Source organism: Nothobranchius furzeri, chromosome 11 (genome assembly GCF_043380555.1).
Source record: "Nothobranchius furzeri strain GRZ-AD chromosome 11, NfurGRZ-RIMD1, whole genome shotgun sequence".
Classification (NCBI taxonomy): Eukaryota; Metazoa; Chordata; class Actinopteri; order Cyprinodontiformes; family Nothobranchiidae; genus Nothobranchius; species Nothobranchius furzeri.
Window position 1 is genome coordinate 52,959,199 of NC_091751.1, and position 21,664 is coordinate 52,980,862.

At 38.7% G+C, this 21,664-nt stretch overlaps 1 protein-coding gene across 7 annotated transcripts in view; it reads right to left on the minus strand.

Annotated features, from left to right (window-relative positions):
• Positions 1-7,495, minus strand: part of kmt2cb (lysine (K)-specific methyltransferase 2Cb) — a 98,982-nt gene extending 91,487 nt beyond the window's left edge. For 6 of the 7 annotated variants that reach the window (XM_015956868.3, XM_015956870.3, XM_015956871.3 and 3 more), the window contains exon 1: positions 4,717-4,943. The gene's annotated coding sequence lies outside the window, so the exon portion shown is untranslated. Of the gene's footprint in view, positions 1-4,716; positions 4,944-7,474 lie in introns of those variants that run through there. The other variant, XM_070556093.1, reaches the window with a different exon arrangement.
• Positions 7,496-21,664: the final 14,169 nt, after the last annotated feature.

A 21,664-nucleotide genomic window follows, 5' to 3' on the forward strand; every position in this document is an offset into this window, starting at 1 on the left:
AAACCATTTGAAAGCCGCTATTTGTGGATTCTCTGAAAGTTTCCATGGAGTGTGTGACAACTTATTTTTTCATTGATCCTATCGTCTAATCTCACAGCTGAAACAAGCATCCTTGATAATCTGTGCACAGGAAGCTTACCGATGCTGTAGTAAAACAAAAGGTATAATAATTTATTATTAATAAAACCTTGTTGCAGAACTAAAGCAGAAAAATGAGATTTTGCATTAAATATGCAAAATATTTACATATGAATTGTTTTAGAGCCCTTTTATTGGCAGAATCTGATATTAATTTAGTTCTTACAAAAAATGGGTCCCAACATGGTTTGTGTGGCGTTGCCATAGTGTGACGTCATAGGCACAGATCCCCTGTCCTCTTGTTTGGAAATGGAAATATGATCACCCTACATTAAACAAACTGTCCACCCGGGCTTTTGCGCTGCACAGAGACGCTTCGCTGCCTATGACTTTGAACGTCAGTTGAGAGTCAGTCTCATGCAGACTAACCAATGAAGAGAGGGCCTCAAGTTAAGACCCTCTCCTCATTGGTCAGTCCACACGAGGTGGGTCAAAGGTTACTCTGGGCAGGTTACGTGTTGTCAGGCATTCAAGTATTGAGTATATTTACTGCATATTACAGTAAAATATTCTGTATGTGACCACATTATGGTGATCCTCGGGTCGTGATGATGGAGCCCTTGAATATTGTTGCCCAGGGTACAACAAAGTGTTAATCTGGCCCTGGTTCCGCCGTCACATTCCCGCAGAAACTGGTTGATCACACCGGGGCCAGACTACTAGCATGTGGTTTTACAACCACAATGTCCTCGGAAGCAAAAACGCTTTTAAAAGGGAGGGAGGAGTCCTAACTGTTGCTGCAGGCGTGTTGTGTGAGAGTGCAGTTATATACTGGTTAATATATTTTTGGGTTCAGTTGCTTTCATGTGGCCTAATGTGAGTCTATTTGGGATCGTTGGAATGATCAGCAGCATTTCTTGATGTGACTTTATGGCAGTTGCCCAGGGCATCATCGCAAGGAGGATGGCATTCATTTATTTTGTTTTATTTGGTATTTTTTCAGTCATTTTTGGAAATAGTGATCAATTTTGATTAATTCACAGCCTATGTTTAATTACATTTAAAATAAATGTTAACAGATGAGATCAAACAAAACAGATGAGAATTGCCCTTAAGCTGTTTAACTTGGACCAAGCATTTTAGGTCACAGATAGATGTAGCTTAGGGTCTCTGTCTATACACCTTATAAGACAATTTAGGTGATGGCATGTTGTTTTTCTGCTATTGAACTGTTTTCTAATAATGTTGTGTTAAATAAAGTGAAGGAAGGAGAGAAATAACGTTTCCCTAGCAGTTTTTAAAAATTTCCCAATGTAATCCGATTAATCGTGTCGAGACCCCATCTGATTAATCGATTATCCAAATAATCGTTTGTTGCAGCCCTAGTCCAGTGTAAATACTGTAAAATGGATTTAGCCTACCACAACGCCACATCCTCGATGCTGCAGAACCTGTAAATGTCACTTCTGCAAGCGGACTCGGAGGTCCGCTACATATTCTGCGGACACTGTGCGACTTTTTCGTTTGTAGCACTCAGTTTCAGCTTACCCTGTGCGTCTGGTAGCAACACGTCGGACCTAAAAATGTGCTAAAAATAGCGGTTTTTACACAACACATCAGACTTTTTATTGTGTCGTTATTGATGTCTGTTGTCCCTCGGGATTGCTGCAGGAGGACACAGGTATTTATGAGAGTGGCGGAGGAAAACGAAAGAAAGTGAATGTTTTGTGATCAGTATAATTTGACATAACCACGGCAAACATGCTTTCTCGACAATCCTTGTTATTGTGTGAGAAAAAACAAGTGTAGGAATTAAAACGGACGTGTGTTAATAGGGAAATAGCTGGCGAGCCATGTTTGCGCATGCGCCGTGAGCGGTTCTGGTGCTGTTTGAGCCGCAGCCGCTCGCAGCACTACTTCAACAGTTATCCTCCTAGTTGCCGGCTAGTAGATTCTCGCACGAGGGAAAAATCGGCTCAGGTTGTATATTTATTTTTTGCGCAGGCATTTGTTTACTGTGAAGTAAAGTTGAAGTGCTGAAGTTTTGAAAACTAATTTTTAATAAAACTTGAATAACTGGCAATTGCTTGCTCATTTTAAGAGGTCTTTCACATTTTATAACATGCTATTTGATATAATGGTTTACAAACACAAAAGGGTAATTTATTAGAGTACTTGATTAATCGATAAAAGATTCAACAGAGTACTCAATTACAAAAATATTCGATAGCTGCAGCCCTATCATTATGCAGCGGAATGCTGCAAAGCAATATCCCACCAGGACAACAGAGGGCGTAGCGCTGTTCTGTGGTATCCTGCCACCAAAACACTTATGTATCAGATCCCCGATAGTGTATTTACTAATGTATTTATATATTTCAGAGACTTTATACCACAGACAAATTTGTCATTCTCATCCACCTCTAAACCCACATTTTCTGTCGTTTCCGTCCACGTTTGCTCTGTATTTTGTACTCCTTTACTCACGTATGAATAAATGTTCATATTTTTGGACTTTTTTTCCACGATGCGTTCTTCAATCTGTTCTGGGTCTGCCGCTAAATATCTGTTTACTTTTTAAAGGAGCTACAGCGGGGCTGTTGACAAATTTACAAGAAGCGGCATCCTGACCAATCACAAGCTTGCAGTCTCCGTCACTTTTGATGGATGTTTAAAATTTTGGGTATGTCTCCGTCACCCTCTGTGAGCCTGTCTGAGAGCCCTTGCGCCGACACATAATGGCGTTGCGTGTCTCCGCACCAACGCAGACAGAGAAGTATAAATCAGGCATAACCTTATATAGAAAGGTGTGTGTGCCTGTCCAAATCATGTCAATCAACTGATTTTACCCCTGGGATACTCCAAAAAATCTGCAGAAAAATCTCAAAGATGATGAGTGAAAACAGGAGTTCTATTTTGAGCTCCATGACAAAGGCTCCAAACACTCTAGCATGCATGATATTAATGTTATATAGTGCATTATTAAGCATTGATAAACCATTAAATAAAGTATTAGCAACTGCTTAACCATATTATGTAATGCATTACTAAGGAGACCCCCCCCCCCCATGCCCATTGTCCTAACTCTAAGGACACAACAATAACGTTAGTAAGGGGACCCTTGGCTTATTAATGCTTGAAAATGCACTAAGTAAAGTTAATCCAGGGATCCTTATTGTAAAGTGTTACCAATATACTTGCAAAAACCTGAAAATTAAATATTTCTCAGTTTGTGAATGTGGGATGTGTTGAATTTTGAGGGAAAACATTAATTTAATCCACTTGATAAGGTAGTACCATACAATGTGGAAAAGGTGATTGAATACTTTCTTGATGCACTGTACATCCATCAACATGCATGCTAATGCATCTGCTAGTGATGTGTTATTATGATAAAGAATAGGGAAACTAGTTAAAATGTTTTTGTAAAAAGTGATACAAAAGGTTTTTAACTTATTACACTTAAATACTTGAGTCATTATGCACTTTTGATCCTTACAAAATGAATTTAACGATTCAGCTGCCTTACTTTAAGGTGAACTAAAAGGATTTGTAACTACAAGAAAAGTATTATTTACATCGACAACTGTGTAAATCAAGCGTTTGTGGATGATACTGTGGATGCTGAGGGTAAAGTCTTTAGCCAAGAAACAGGTGCTCTTCAGCATAACTATGTTGGATAGACACCAGATTATGTGTTAATATATAATAGCACAAAATCAAATGATGACAATAATAATGTTATAGATGGCTAGGGCATGCAGTGGTTGGGTATTTCAGGCAATCACGACCACCAGGGATTCAAATTAAAACATGTTAGCGTTAGCTTTTGTTAAACCAAGCCTGGGCACAAAGCAGCTGCTCGGTGCTAATGCCATGTTAGCCTGTTGTGTACAACTCTATCGCTTTTCCACGGAAACAGCGACAAAAAGTAGCACTGACATCATTTCTAGTTACAGACAGTGCTAGTAGAAATAAATACACGTTTCATACATAACTACATACAACAGATTAGATTCGATTAAGCCATACATCCAGCAATCAACTTTGAAATTGGCTCATGTAGCAAACAGGTTCCCAGTAGTTAACCAACTCGTCGTTTAGAAACTACAACCTGCATCAAAACATTTCACGTAGCCGATTCAGCTTTTGTTGCTAACGCTTAATGCATTAGTGTGGACGGCAGGACATTTTACACGTAACTTTGACTGCATCATCAACCTCCAATCGAGTCTGACCGGGATTTGTGCCCAACACACAAAGGCTCGGTCTATTCAATGAAACGGAACTGTTCCGAGGAACTAAACTAAAAAGAGTAAATGTTACATTGCACGACGGCGTCTGTTAGAGATCTACTTTTAACTCTACACTTGTGTCGTGATGTGTGATTGTTTATTTTGTTGTAATGTGTAAAACGCACGGCACAAACGCGTCGTTGTCGGGTTTTATACACCAATGAACCTTCCCTTTACGTTCCGTTCCGTTGAATAGTCTGAGTCATGAGAGCCGAGGTGGCGACAAACACCCCCTTCAGCATTAGAATGGAAGATAGTGTTGGCTCTGACTCTCTAAAAAGGCCAATGTCAGGCTAAATCTAAGCTTGCATGAAAAGAAATGAAAGTTGACATTGTATATTACCTTCCCAGCCCTATGGACAGCGAATTGTCCTCTTCATGTCCCAAAATAATGGGGGGATGAAACGTTTTATCAACCAGCCAGCTAGCAGCTAGCTTCTCTCCAATGAAACAAGACCGCAGTTCTCAAAAATGCACAGCGCATATCATTATATCCCAGCGTTGCAATGATATTCCCAACTTTGCCCATTTGATGGAAAAGCCGTTGATGTAAATCCAAAAGAAAACCGCTTCACTGGCATTTGCGGAGATCACTTTCCTTTTTCTCCAATGACAGCTGTCGAGTTCGGGTAACACAGCTAGTTGATGTTAGCCACCCAAAAATTTGATCATTAACATGAAAACAAACAAGAGCCAAAACACATGTGGCTGTCAAAAAAGAAGAGCAACCAATCGGTGGATAAAACTTCAAATTCTTGAGGAACGTGTAACGACGAGGAGAAGGAAACGTTCGGTTCCGACCGCTGGCTTGGCAACTGGTTCTATTTTCTTCAGCTGCGACAAGCAGAAGCGGCCAGTTAGGAGACTCTCGCAACCAGCCTGCCACGCAGTAACAACCGGCTCCAAAAACGTGTAGAAACAAACATTAGCTTGCCCAAAATAACAGTGTGTCCGCCGAACGATGTGAGCTGAAAAATATATGAGAAAAATCATAAAATTAAGTTGAGGATGACGCTTCGGCGTACTCTATAACGGTGGCCATATCTAATGATAAGTGGCACCGAAGCACAGACCCTCCTCCCCCTAGGCTCTTAAAAAAACTAGATCCACCTCGTCCGAGCAGAACTACAGCAGACACGTATTTTCACATCGTCGTGGTTTATTTAAAATTAGTATTTCAAGAGTTTGGCAAATATATAAGCGCACGGATAAAACACAGGCATCAATAAATTGCACCCAAGTCGTTTTACGATTTCTTCAAAATACTCTCTGACCCTGCGGATTGATATGAGCATTTAGTAAATAAAATAATGGCCAGGGTAAGTGCGAAAAGGCGGATTCTGGAGTTTTTGGAGAGGAACGGTCAACAATGAACGCTCCAGTTTATGCAAATGTTTTCCCAAAAGAAGCAAAGAAACTCACTGTCAGCTTTCCAGGTTTCTTTAAAAAATATGAGTACTGATAGTTGGCATTAGTGGTGGTGTTTTAGACCTCGCGCAATGTTACCTCATGCTGGCAGGGACACCACAGCGTCCTCATTTTATCTCCCCCCCCTCCCCCTCCCACTCCCCCCCTACCCCCCACAGCAACAAACGTGAACTCATGGGCGCGCGCACGTACACTCACAAACAACACACAATACCTTTGCAAACCAGGCATTGCATTTTAAGGAACCTGCATACTGCCAGACACGCTGCACATGCAGGGGTTAACTTTCCTAAAGGTCCCCAGGGGTTGTCTTTCAGCCTGCACATGCATGAGAAATAAACAAAAATGTTGTGTATTATCACAAGTTCTGCGTTTCAATTACTCAGTCAATCACATTTTATTTATTTCCTTCGTGAGACGCCCACATTATTAGTGTTAATGATAATAATGTAGGTAAACGTCAACGATTCTTTGCATGAACCATGGCACTTCTTTCCTAAGCTATGCGCGCCACCTGCTGGCCAATGCAAAATATTGACTTTTTACTTGATTACGAAATTTTAAACGAATAAATAAACACCACTACTACTACTACTACTACTCAGTGGCGGTTCTACATGGAATTACTCCCCGGGCGAGGCCCCCTTTGAGCGCCCCCCCCCAACCGCCCCCACCACCACCACACCGCCCCACCTGCACGAACACACGTTTTCTACAAACAGGCAGGTTTTATTAGAACGACTATTGAACATTCATTTTTCTAAGTTGCACATATTTACATTAATTACTATGAAGTTGTCAGAATGTAAAGCACTATACATTATACACTGTATCAAAATATATAGAATCAAATATACAAAAACAACTAAACTAACTAAATATTAAGAATATATGCACATAATATATAATAAATATTCTAAATAGCAAAAATATTTAACACATAACAAACTAAAGATAATCACTATACAGCACTGCACTTAGAACAGAAAACACAAACTAAAATTAAAACCTAACCTTGATGCAAAGTCATCAATAATGTCATCACATGAAATCTGCTCCCCTACTGAGTGATTGATACTAATCAGAGCCAGGTGAATGAGCCGCCCCTGAAACATAGGTGACCTCAGGTATGACTTGATCAAGTTTTGAAAAGCTCCTCTCAGCTTGAGCCACAGTGACTGGCAGAGCAGTCCAAAAGTTGGGGTAGATCTCCAATAGATCTTTATCATGATCCATAATATTTTACAATTGCCTCTGAAATTGTAATTTAAACTGACATAAAAAAACTGTAGACTACCAAAAATGCCAACTTTTACAGAACAAATCATGTAAAAAATAATCAGTAGAGCCATCTGCAATAAATAAACAGGATAGTTAGTGGTGACTGGGGAGTTCTCTTCTGCTTGTAGAGTTGTTTTATTTATTATTATGTGAACATGATCAACATGTGTTTATTGTTGTTCAGGCGGGCCACAGGCTGCAGTGAGCATTTAACAAATCCTAGTTTGAATCAGTAAAAACGATTCAAGGAATTTTTTCGAACCATTTGAATATTCGTTTAAATATTTCAGCCCTATTAGCTCTGTTAGCAATTAGTTGACCAAATTTAACCGTTAAAATCCCAGTTAACTGGTTCAAAAAATTGAAAACATGCATCATGAGAGCGAACATACCTTTATCTTTCTCCTCTTTTTTCTTTTTTTTTTTCCTGAATCGGGCACCTGGTGGTTTTAGCCTTTTTATGTTCATCTCTTCTGTTTGGCTCTTGACTCAATAAGTTTCCTTTAGTCAGGACTAAACTATTTGACCTTGATGGGGGGGTGAACACAAAATCGTTTTGTTTTTCCTTTTTTATTTGGCCATTTCACACAATTCAGAAACACCTGAAAGAATGATAGGCCTGTGTTTATGATATTATGAATGAAATATGGAAGAACATCAAGATGTGATCGACTTTAAACATGTTGATACAGTTGATTCAGCCCCTAGCTCATTTCATTTGGACCCACCCAGAGGTGAATTCTCCCGCCGCACCCCTCCCCTTCCTGTTCTCCATACACACACACACGGTGCACGGAGCGCCTGCAGCTGCAGGGGGCGCCAACTTGCTGTTTCCAATCCAGACACTGTCATATGACAGATAATAGAAAACCTCGGTGCGGCGCAGGTTTCTTTTTTCTTTTTTTTTTACTCAGCGCTTGTGCGCCCCTTTTGTGTCATGAAAAAATGCCGCCCCGGGCAACTGCCCTGTCTGCCCGTGCCTAAAACCGCTACTGCTACTACTACTACTACTACTACTACTACTACTACTACTACTTCTACTACTACTACTAATAATAATAATAATAATAATAATAATAATAATAATAATAATATAACACCACCACTACTACTACTAATAATAACAATGAACAAGATAAAAAATATGTCTAATGGAAATTTTATCATAATATGGATAAGTTCAAAAATGTCTTAAGTGCAACTGTGGGTGACCCATTGCAGAGTAAATATGCTATAAAAATATATTTTTTTAAATCAAAGCTCATGTTTCTTTTATGTTGAATAATGAAAGCTTTTATTTTTCATGCATTTTAAAAATAATCACCTGCAAAAATGAACCAGTGGCACGTCCAGGTCTTGTCCTTTTGTGGATGATGTAGTTATCTTTAATGGAACTCAGCAGGGTGGCCAATAATATTCCAAGGGTGACATGTGCTATCCAGGCCACTCTCTGGACACGCCCCTGGCACCAACACACTGGGTAAATGACATTAAAGCGAAAACGCTTTAGACGCAGATTCATTATATTTTTCTAGTTTGAAACCAAATCTTTGACATATAACTCTAGGAGATTTCAGTATGAAAGAACATTTGTCATCTGCACTGAGCACAATACCACATTAAAAATTAAAACTCCAATCCAACCTGTTTCTAACGTTTTAGTACACTTTAGTAGACTCTTGCTTTAAAAATAATTTGTTCGTGTGTGACATTACTTTGTTGTTTGTTTTTAATAAGACATCATCATTGCTATTGTATGACGTTGTGGAAGTAATTGGTTCCTGTTTGCAACAATGACTGCATCTTAAAATAAGCCACAGTTTTTGACCAGTGTGGCACCCAATATCAAGTTACTGGACAGCAGTGTGTTCTGACATTGACGTGCTGGTGTCACTTACTGAGTTATAACCTGTGAGCTGGTGTGTGTTTACCACTAACCAGTGCTGACCCAGTTACCCTGAAATGTACAAGGCAGCTGTTTGCAGATGTGCTACAAATACGCTAGTGATTTTATTTCAAAATGAGCATGGCGAATAAAGTTTCAAGAGTTTTATTACAATCGTGGTGAATTTGAACCTAATCATTTTATAAAATTATTTTTGTATGACATCCACATGCTAGTAGATCAATAGCTCTACTTTTTGCATAAAATACTTTATTTTAAAATCAATGAACAAATCTCTTGAGAAATTTGAAGCTAATTTTTTGCATTTTTAAAAACACAATAATCAGCACAAAACTAAATGTCCTGTAAAACCACAGTTTTAAGATGTATATTTTGGTTAGATATCTATTTTAATTTGCACTACGTACATACATATGTGAGAAATAGAGCATGTTTGTTAGTTCGGATTGTGCTGTTGAGGAACAGGCAGGTGGCAGTGTGACTCTTCTTTTATCATTACTCCTTTGTGTTCAGCTTGAACCTGACAGCTTATTCTAACACTATTTTTTAAACCATTAATCGTCTGCGTTTATAATAAAATGTTCATTTTTTGCTTTTCTCCCCCACATTTATGTTGAACGTTGTAAAGTTCATGGATGAAATGTTTGTTATTTTCTCTGATCTATATGTGTTTTATAATAATAATTTTAAAAAAGTCTTACTTTTAGACTTTCAAACATTTAAATTTGCTGGTAAATGTTCAAGCATTGAGCCGGGGGCCTACTTAGCTACGTGTATACATTTAATCAATTTATAAATATACTCTAATGCTAATTCATGACACAAGTTTATATAATTATAATCAGTCATATGCTTCAGTAAATATAAGCCACTTCTGCAAAGTAAAGCATAATTACACACTGAATAGGTACACGCTCCAGGAAGTCCTTTAGTTGTTCAGAGTAATTGATGCCTTTTGGCTATTAACAGTAATTTAAATGAATAATAAAAACTATTACAATGGCTGTGAGTTAGTCCAAAAGCCAAATTATCATATAGATGCAATGTTTCATGTTGCTGTCAATTTACAAAAATTTTTTTTACCCTAAATAATAAAAGTTTATTGATTCTTTTTACTGTGATGATTTGAATCCAAATGAGTGAACAAAGTTATTACACAAGATTTATAAATATGAAGTTATTGTGCATAAAATACACAAATGCTGAAGTTTTAAGACAAAACAAGATGCAGCAGCAGTCAAAATTAATAATGTTTGCGCCTTCAAATCAGAATTAAGTATTGCTACAGAATTCAGGTTGAAAACATACATTAAAAAATAACATTTCTCTTGCTTCTTGCTTTAGAGATTTAGCATTAATGGTACTCAGGGTGAAAGGCTTTAGTAGAATAATATTACAGCTGCCAGCTGAACAAATGGTGATGTAATAGAGAAGTCTAGAAACATGAAACCTGAAGCTGGGAGAGCTCATTGTAGAAGCAGGTATTTCCTTGTTGTTTCAATATGTTTCACAATAATCACATCCTAGTTGCTGCTGTGACATGCAAAACACATTTATAAAATCTCTATTTCAGTTTAAAGAACTGCACTTTTCAAGAAGCTGCAGCATAAAACACATTTTAATGTATAATTCCAGAAATCTAGTTTTTGAATGTTTCAGACTGAGATTTGCAACATAATATGCTGTATATTGAATGGGATCTCTTAAAAGGGAAGCAGAAGAGCTTTCAGTTGCAGTAATTTAAAGGATTTATTTTATTTTGACCAAAGTAACTGTCAAGACAAAGAATGGAGACATTTTGGTCATGAATTTACCGAAGCCTACCTCTGATCAAAATAAAATAAAATAAAAGCATTTAGCCATACTAATGTGCTTAAAAGATGTTTTTCAACTGAGCCAAGACTCACCAAAAGTAACATCAGCAGTCGTGGGATTTCTGCTGTGAAGCCAGAGAACATCATAAACTCTGTTCTACAAAAATGAGAAGTTAGCTTAAAAAATTAACAGAAGTGGTGAAGAAAACATAAATAATTCAAATTCCAGCATTCCGTGAAGGAATAATTACAGCCCACTGTCTTTCATGTTTCAAACTAAAATCCTTTTGTTGAAAATTTATGGAATTATTCATAATTTTTTCAAAGGTTTAAAGAGGATCGGTGTGGAAAAAAAGCTCTGGTGCTCCTGTTTCAGGAACTAGAAGTGAGCCAGAGCAGAGTGGAGCACAAGATGGCAGGTTTTGGAGACTGGCTAACAGTAACGCAACTCTACCACTGACTCCGTTTTCATTGCAACGTTGATGTTTCATCCCCATAATTAACACAATCCTGGAGGAGTTCTGCTGTGGTGTGGAGTTGTGAATGCTAACAGTTTGCTTCTGCTAGCAAAGGGGCACTCTGCTCTCAGCTGGAATCTAAATCTACAACAGCCTCCCAAATCATGAGTCACGATGGAGGAGTCCATGACTGGGAATTTGGCAATATGACGTGCAATTATCATGCTTCTCTGATCCAAGAGTTTCCTCGTCTATTTTCTGTCAGAAGCTAATGCAGGAAATAGGGGTAGAAGCCTGCAAGTTAAACTTAGATTGACTGGACATATTTCAAACATAACAAGTAAAAAACTGTTTCCCAGTGAACTTGGTCTTTAAATGTGTGCATCTGTGCACACAGTTGCAGAGTAGATGTTGGAAATATCTCTAAGGTACAATAACAAGGCTTAGAATATTAACTGAGTTACAGCCAACTATTTTGAGATGGCCATTTTTAATCAAAATGACTTTGTTGATGTTCAAGAATTCCTAATAGTTTCATTAAAGTTCAACCACACATCGTTGTTGAAGATATTAATAATGGCAGGACATTAAATAGGTATTAAGCTAAACAAGTCAACTAAATTCTGCTAATTATTAGATGGTTGACGAGTAGGATTGAAAAAAAAGACCTTTCATTTGGTTCTTCTTCATCTGGATCAGATTTTTTGCTTTATTACATTCTGGGTCTGAATGACCTTCGAATCCTCCTAACCACAAAGAAAACTGATTGCATCGCAGAATTATTGTTGAACTGGGAAAAAATGTATAAAAGGAAAAAAATAATAACTTGAAGCTCTGCGGATTTGCTTCTTCTGTGTCTTTTGCACAAGCTTTAATGTATGAAGTGTTCAGAGTGCAGTCCCCACTTGATGAACAATTCTATTGCCCATGGCTGGAGGAGCTAATTAGAATCTATTTATAATCACGGGGGAACATATCCAAGACACTGCAGAAGAAAAAGGACACGGAGAAAATAAAAGAGGGGTCTAAAAGCGGGGCCGGTTGTCGGAAATTAAATCAAAATGGCGTTTTGGTTGAGATTTCAAATTCGGATGCTGATATTTTAAAACAAAACTCGATTGTTTCTTTCTGGAGGAGAAATGCAGCAGAAAAGCCAAGCACCTGAGATCAATAGGAAAAACCACGAGTCTAGATCGTATTAAAGTCACACGTTTCAGAAAATTTTTATGACAGCTTCGACTGGCTCTCAAAGGACAGCACAAAGGGAAGGAGAATGGAAGTAAGCTTCATGTTTTGTTCCACAGCTTTACATTTGTTGAACAATTTTAAAATCCAGTTGCATTTTAAACAAGTAAGATTAAAAGGACATTTGTTCCCTGTGTGTCTTTGTATTTCTTTTCCTTCAGCGGTTTCATCATCAAAGGGTGGAGAACAGGCTCTGCTTTGGTACCGTGCTGTCGGCCCTCCACCACCAGCAGCTTGTGTTTGTTCAACCATGCAGCCGAGAGACGATGCAAACCAGGAAGTTTACCGTGAAACCCCCATTATCCGCTTTCATGCAGGCCTTCAAAGTTTTATTGGGATGTCCAAAACACACAATCACAAGCACACAGACACAGTAGGGTACTGGCACGCACGCTCTGATTTAGATGCATTTTAACCCTCTGGAGGCAGGCGTTTCAGATTTGCTTCGTTAAAACCTGCCTACCTGGTTACTCCACATACGTATTTCATGAGCATTTTTTAACTCAGAAGTACCCCGAAGGACTTAGTTGTTCATCCTTTTATCAAAACTTATTTTGAGCCTGAGAGGGTTAATTAGAACTGAAGAAAAACATGGTAGCTTTTTTTAGTCTTATTACTGCGTTTGGAGTGGTTATAACAATAATAATCTTATTTTCTGACTTTTTTGTCTGAACAGACACTGACACAGATCTGTGTCCTTTATAGGGTGAAGATGAGTTGGGATGTGATTCAGAAATCCAGCAAATTTTAACCAAAATCATCATGCTGCCATCTCAAAATGCAGATAGTCTCCGAATTTCCATAGAAATTCATTTGACTGAGGTTTTCTTAAACATTTAAAACATCAGTTTTGTATTGTATTGATCTTTTTCAGCATTAGGAAGGATTTGTTGCAGGATTTGAGCCCTGCATGCACTAGAAGTGCTGTTGTTACTGGCAGTATCATAATTAACCATCAAACCCAAAGTATTTAACTATGTAATGCAAATTATATGAAGATGTAAAGGTTTACAAAATAGTATTGCATGGGCCAACTAAATTTCAGATACTGTGAGATTGTTAAAGCAGTAGTTCATAGATTTTTTTTATGGTGTACTTCTGAATGGCTTTGCTGGAGAAAAAAGCGTGGTCTGATACAAAGCCTTGAATAATTCTAATTTATAAAGTTTTCTATGAGATTGTATTTATAAAATCTTAAGTGACCATGAATTTCACATTTTGCCTTTGATGCCACAGAATCATTAAGAGCTTGTAATGAATTTCTAAATATCCAATTTTCCTAACTAACCTCTGCATATAAAGTCAGGTGACAAGGCCAGATATGTCCTCATGCTGATTAGAATCAAACAATTAGATCTTTATTCCTATGCATTACTCCTAATCAGCTATCCTTTTATGTTCAATTTTTTTCCGATAACAAATAACGTGTAAACAGAAACTCTATTCAAAATGGAGGTTTCTTTTTCAACATGCTGCTGACATATTACACATTTTCACACGACCCTCTGGTCTCATCTCTCCTTGAAAGGAACTGTCCATCAGTCACAGAGCAGGGAGACTCTGCCCCATGCCAAGTTTTTATTTTATAAGGTAACAAAGCAGGGAGCTCTCTCACAGACATTCCCATAAGGCCTTATTAAAGTCAAGGTTAAATCCTACTCTACGCTGTCACACACTTCGTACCAGCTCCCCTCGTCTAAGAGTTCTCTAATATCCTGGATTCTCTGCTGCACTTAAACTCCCCAGAGTCCCACAGAGAGCTATGGAAACTCCCAGCGGTGCTGCAACGATGCAAGGTGAGATGATTCTCTGTTTTTGCTCTGAAACCCCCCAAAGAAAACAAGTTCATTCCAAACTCGTCTGGCTTGAGCCAAATCTTATTTCACCCCTTCTTTTAGAGGAAAACTTTTTTCTTTCTCTGATGTTTTTGATAGAGAAAAAAAAATATTTTAATGAACATGTGAGAGTTCAGCTTTGTCACTTGTTTTCTCTTTCTGCTATATTTTGCTCACACATGAAAAATTGCTTCAAAACTTTTTAAAAGGGGAAAAGTTATGTTATATTTTGTTGTTTTTTTAAAGCATTTTAATGGTCACGAAGCAGCATATATTAGTTATTTGGCTCAAAGAAAGCCTTATGAAGTTTCTCTCGCCTGCTGCAGCAGTAAAGATGAATTTATGGGACTCCTACTCGCATTTAATCCCAAGAGAAAAATGCACTGGCCGGTGACGGACCTGAACCATTGGCTTCACCCACAGTTGGACAGGTGTGGCCAATAAAGTGGCCAGTGAGTGTTTATGACTTTTTACTTCTCATACCAAGACTCAGATCTCCTGTTTCTTAGCTTCATACATATGTTTACCTGCAATAAAATAAAAATAACCATGCAATCGGGGTACCAAAACTGCTCAGCGTCCAATAAAGAGCTGGCTCATCCTTAAATGAGAAGCTGTAAGTGAGTTGGTAAAAGCTGTATGTATTCTGTATATATAGTCTGTGGTTTCTCTACTTTCTTGTAAGCTCCTTCTGTTTACTTCCACTTGATCATTTGCCAGTTCTTCTATGTGAAATATTTATTTCTGCTTCATTAGCTTTTTATTTTCTTTATTAAATTTTATTGAGTTTTGGTTAAGGTAGAGAAGGACGAGACATTTTCTGCCACTGAGTCCCATGTTGGCACCAATCTGTGAGTGCAAAAGCGCTTTAAACAATCTAAATGTGTAGAAAATACCATAAAAGTTGACCTGCCTCGATTTTGTACCACAAGGCTTGTAAGTCGAGAGCAGTTTTGTGTCCCTAATTCCCTAGAGTTTAAGTCATCTTTTATAAAATGCACTTTTATTTCACATCTTTAAATAATTTTCATCACTTTTGACATTTACGACAGTCACAAGAGACATTTCCCAAAAAATTTCCAAATGTCAGAAAACTGGATGACTGTGTTGCACAGCATGCAGTCCATGAAAATTACAATCAATTTATTGAGCGTTTTGTCATTCTCACTGAATATTTTTTCAAGCTCCTGTAGTTTGTTGTTGTTGTTTACATAACAGTTAGCTACAATGGAGTGTAGTTAGTATTGTGGAAGTGATGTGCAAGGGATCATTTTTCTCGTCAAAGCTTTTTTCTGGTCACCATGTCAAACATAATGATGGGGACTAATACCTGTTATAGAGGAAAAAACATCCTGAGCTTTTCTGCTTTTACTTGTAATTATTATTCTCCGAGCAGCTGGAACACTAGAAACACAAGAGAGACGAACATGAATCGTTTCTCACTGATGTTCATGTTATACGTTTTGTTAAAGATGGTGGGTTCAGTGTTTCCGTCAGTTTTTTTTCTCTTATATGCAAATCTTTTTCAACACACTGAGAGATTAGGCAGATCCATACCGAATGATTACCTCTGACTTATGCAGATACAATCAAATGCTGTTTGTTTCAGAGGATGACCAATCACCATGCACCTTTGAATGAGGACACTTAGCATTTAAATGATCACAAAGAAATGGAATAAAAATACATTTGCACATAATAATAACACAGTAGCATGCTGCAGTTGAACACAGCAACTCTTGTGCAAATGAAACTACTTCATGGTCTTAATTATCTTTCCTCTTTCTAATAGATCCCTAAGGTTTTTTATGAGAACATTTGATTTGAGATTTAGCTGTGGTAGCCACACAGCTCTCGTTATGATGCAACCGTGCCTTTGATAACACCAGGCTCTGAGTAAACCCTCGCATGAGTAAGAGCCTGAAATATTTCAAAATCCATTTTAGTAATTATCATTTTATTCATACGTAAAAGAGTTTCCTCAAAGGAATCTAATGGACTTTGTTAATTTAAGATATTTAATTTCTGGCCAGGCTTTCACCCGTAGAGCCTGGTCGAGCACAGCCCGAAGACGAGACGTGGTTCCCCATTCCCAAGGGAAGGGTGTGTTCCAACTATACTTCTATACTTCTGAGCCTCCCTGGTATGGTCTATTCATGAGTTTTGGAGAGGAGGGTCCGTCGGATAGTTGAACCTCGGATTCAGGTGGAGCAATGTGATTTTTGTCCAGGTTGTGGAACACTGAACCAGCTCTATACCCTTGGGGGGGGGGGGGGGGGGGGGGGGGGGAGTGCTTGGGCATTCGTTCAACCGATCTATGTGTGTTTTGTGGATTTGGAGAAGATGTTTGACCATATCCCTTGGGGAATCCAGTGGTGAGTACTTTAGGAGTACAAGGTACCAGACCCCCTTGATATGGGTTTTTAGGTCCCTTTATGATCAGTGCCAGAGCTTGGTGCACATTGCCGACAGTAAGTTCATTCTCAGTAGGAGTTGGACTTTGCTAAGGCTGCCCTTTATCACCAATTATATTCATAGCTTTTATGGGCAGGATTTCTAGGTGTTGAGGGGATCCGTTTTGATGGCCTAAGGATCAGGTTTCTGCTTTTTGCAGGTGATGTGGTCCCATTGGCTTCATCAGAAAATGATATTCAGCTTTCGCTGGAGCAGATTGCAGCAAAATGTAAAGCAGATGAGAATAAGCTCCTATAAATCCGAGCCCATGGTCTTGAGTTGGGTAGAATGATTTCTCCAAGTCAGGGTTGAGGTCCTGTTCCAAGTGGAAGCGTTTAAGGTTGAGTTCTTGTTCACAAGTGAGGGAAAGATGGAACACAAGATCGATAGGTGGATTGGTGCTGCGTCTGCAGCGATGTGGGTGTTGTAGCGGTCTATCGTGGCGAGGAAAGAGCCGAGCCAGAAGGGGAAGCTCTCGATTTAGAGGTCAGTCTTTGTTCCAACCCTCACCTATGGTCATGAACTTTATATGTAGTCAAAGTAAAAACAAATCACGGATCGAAACGGCCGAAATGAAGATATCTTGATGAGAAGCTTGGTCATCTGGGAGGGGCTTGAAGTAGAGACGCTGCTCCTCCACATTGATAGGAGCCAGTTGATGTGGCTCAGGCATTTGATTAGAATTCCTTCTGGAAGCCTCCCTGGTGAGGTCTTCCAAGCATGTTCAACTGGGAGGAGACCTATGGGAAGACCCAGGACACACTGGAGGGACCATGGGGCCAGGGAATTCTTTGGGGGAATTTGCCCAAGTGGCTGGGAAGAGGAAGTCTGAAGCCTCTTTGCTTAGGCTGCCCCCCGCAACTGAGTCCAGATAGGTGGAGGAAAATGGATAGATCGATGGATGAATTTCAAAATTTAAAGACTGGGATAATTTTGAGTGGCATTGTAAAAGATTGTTATGGAACAACTTCAGATTTACAAAGCCTGGGATGATTCTATTTGTCACAAAATAAAATAACCTACCCTTTTCTGAAAGGATGCAGGTACCATACAAAATAATTCTGTATAATTCTGGCTTAAATTAGTACAAAATTACAAAAAAAAAACAAAAACAAAAAAAAAACAGGCTTTTTATGGGTTTTGTTTTATTTATTATACAGATATGTTGTTATCATTGATGCATTAAGATTCATTTTATATTTGAAAATGTGAAATTTTCTTCATTATAGCTGGGTGGTCAAATTTACCACAATGGAAGTCCCAATATGCTGTATGGTAACTGGTGAAACTGGTCAAGAAATACAAAATTTTGCAACCAAAATTCAAACATCCTTTCTTTCTTCTTGCCTTTATGTTTGGGCTTTGCTTCAACTCCACATTCATGTGGCTGCAGACTTTTAAACAAGACACTGACCTTGGTGAACAGCTTCATATAGATCTTGTTGCTAAGGCTTGGACCCTTTCTCTAACTTTTCCTTTTGCTTCAGACTCTTGCTGCAGCCAGATGTTTGTGAGGCAAAAATGTAATATGGCAGAAACAGTTTTGGTGCTTGATCAAACGTTTGGTCCATGATGTAGCTCTGTTGGAGCCTGGGGTCAGGATCGTTCAATAACCTAAAGCTGTCACTGAAAAGTGGGCTGTTGTTTGATTATTAAGGTAATGAGGGTTAAATTATGTTTTTACTGATATCCGTCTTGCTGACTTTGTGGTTTTTCCTATACAGTTTTTAGACAAACTGATATAAAACGAATGTATGAAAGGAGAGAGAAATGCATTTGTCAACAATAAACGTACTTTAAGGATTTAAGGTTTGTCAGGAGCAAAGTAGGATGCTGAAATTGTAAAGGGAAAAAATCTTATAAATGAAATAAAAAAGAAAATTTTAATAAAAAAATAAAAAAGTTACACTGGAATACATGTAACTGTACATCTTGCTACAAAATATTCACGTGATTACACTCATGCACAATTTTTTGCATGGCATTTCCACCAAGGGAGAAAAAAACCTGGAGAACCAAATACATCATCTCATGTGAAATATACTTTGACATTTCAGGTAAATGAAGAGAAAATAAAAAAAAAAAAGGTAAGAACTATCCTAAATTCAGGCTGAATGCGAGGCTGCTGAATAAGTCATGGGCCCATTAGGGAATTGACCAGAATTCTCTTTGCTGTCTAGAAAGGGATCGCTTCAAAGTTTGATGAGCCAGCTGATGAGACGGACACTCGACAAACCCGACAAAAGTTTTTTTTTTCTTTGGGGATTTGAAGTATTTTCTCAGAGGTAACAAGAAAGTAAATGCAATGATTGCTTCCTGTTTGATTCCACACCCATTCATCTGATGTGCCGGCTGATCCACATAGGGAAGCAGTGACATACACACCCACACACACACGCGTGCATGCATGCACACAAGCACCGAGAGAGTCATTAGTTTAAGATGTCTGGAGGCAGTCAGACAGAAATGGTGGATGATAAGCGTTTTTAAATCCTAAATATGAATTAAAGCATTGAAGTGTGCACAGAAATCATTCAATTCAATTCAATTCAATTCAATTCAATTCAATTCAATTCAATTCAAAGATACTTTATTAATCCAAGAGGGAAATTAGAAATTAGACATAAAAATAATCTTGGCAACACTTGATTCAAAAGAAAACAAAAAAATCTGAGTTAGACTTCACTAAAGAAAAAAAAATCTTTTTCAAAATGTGTTGAACTGTTTTGTCAATTCAGTGAAACTCATTGAGCTCAGAAAACTTCATTTTTTCAATACAATAAAATATTTACACCTGCAGTACGCGTTGTTTCCCAAATCCCAGGTATCAAAAATCATGAACCATAATTCACCAGCATCTCAAAGCCAAATGTCCAACAGCAGCAGCAGCAGCAGCAAAAGCACTGAGGGCTGCTGAATTTACCAAAGTACAGTATGGTGGAAATTCACCCGTGGTGATAAATGGTTCCCCTGGGTTCGTCAAAACAAACAAAGCCCACAGAAACAAAAGGCTCTGATGGTGAGTAATTGTTTATGAGGGTGAATATGTAGACCTTTGTGTGTGCTGAGCATTCCTGTCAACATGAGGTATTTGGTTCACGTTTCCCTTTATAATCCCACCTCATAAAGCATGCTCAATGCGCTGCCAAGATGATACATGAAGGTGGGAGTCTGCAGGATAATGTGATCGAGAACTGTATTAGAGTGGTACTTTTTGCGTGTAGATCTGATTGGAGTGCGGTGACACCCTGACCTCTGGATGCCTGTAATTGGGAGCATTTAGAGGCATCATAGCTTCGGAAAATTGCCGGGAACGCAGCTCAGATGAGAAAATTGAGAGATTTAGCCACGCTGCATGTACCTTTCTATGACAGCCACTTACTCAGAATGTGTGCTGGTAATGTTGTTTGCTTAGCTCTTCAGCTCCAAACATAATGTCATGAGCCCACACAAATCAAATCTCACGCAGCCTTATTTTCTGTACAATCTATCTTGTTTCATCGTTGTGTGGATGAATTCTATAACATATTATGACAGTTTGGACATTATTGAAACACTTGCTTGTTGTGGAGTTTCTTCTGGGCTGATGTGGCGCTGTGAAACAACACAGACGCCGATGGGATGATTTATTCCTTGAATACAGTTGCAGTATGAACTCTGCTTTGGGAATTCCTTGCCATGATGTAAGCTTGTGCTTTAATAGGTGATAAAATTCCCCCTGCACTCTCTCTCTCTCTCACACACACACACACACACACACACACACACACACACACACACACACACACACACACACACACACACACACACACACACACACACACACACACACACACACACACACACACACACACACACACACACACACACACACACACACACACACACACATAAAACAAAGCCCAATCACAAGAAATAGCCGTGTTCCCTGCAATGAGATTTTTTTTTCACTACTCAGCAACCTTGCCACATAATAACATGGTTACCTTTGTGGGAGCTGTTATTGCAAACTATCCCTCCTCTGGTGCTGATTCAAAAGTGACACTTAGCACTTGTGAACGCCCATGTCTCCAACCACTCTGCAGCAAATAGCATAGAAGAAGAGGTGCATAATTCAACGCAGATAATGCGATACGATACCTCACTAACATTGTTCCTTTTGCTGGATCTCAGTAATTACTGAGTGGACATCAGCAGGCTGGTGAACAGGAGCTCTGTAGAACCACACTGATGAAAGGTGATCCCACAGGAAGTCTGTTTGTTACTCTTGACCACAGCCTGAGATTAAGTTGCTCGGAGGTCTGAGACCTGTCTCTGAAACACGATGCAGGGCGCAGGTCAGAGTAAGAATAAGTGTGTTTGTGTGTTTACTCATGTTTCTATCTCAATGTTTTTCAGAAAACTTGTGATGTATCAAGATATAGACTTTGTAGAAATATAATCTATTATAAAATGATTTGTTCATTTATTAAACATGCCCCTCATGAGAAAAAACTATTGCCTTTGATTAACCACATTATTTGGAAAGTTGAGTTAGTTTCCACCAGTCAGTTGAATTAAATAATCACTACAATACAAATGATTTATGGGAGACCTTTCAGTCAGGGTTCAGGGCAGGTCACAGCACTGAATCTGCTCTTTTAATGGTTTTTAATGACACGTTTTTAGCCTGTGACATGGATAACGATGTTGTCCTGCTATTGCTGGACTTATCTGCAGCTTTTGATACAGTCGACCACGAAGTCCTTTTGGACCGACTACAGCATTGGGTGGGGATAACTGTCATGGTCTGCGTCTGCCCCTTCCTTCATGCGCATCCTGGTGTTCTCCTCCTCTCTAGATTCCCTTTTGTGTCTCTTAGCGCCCTCAT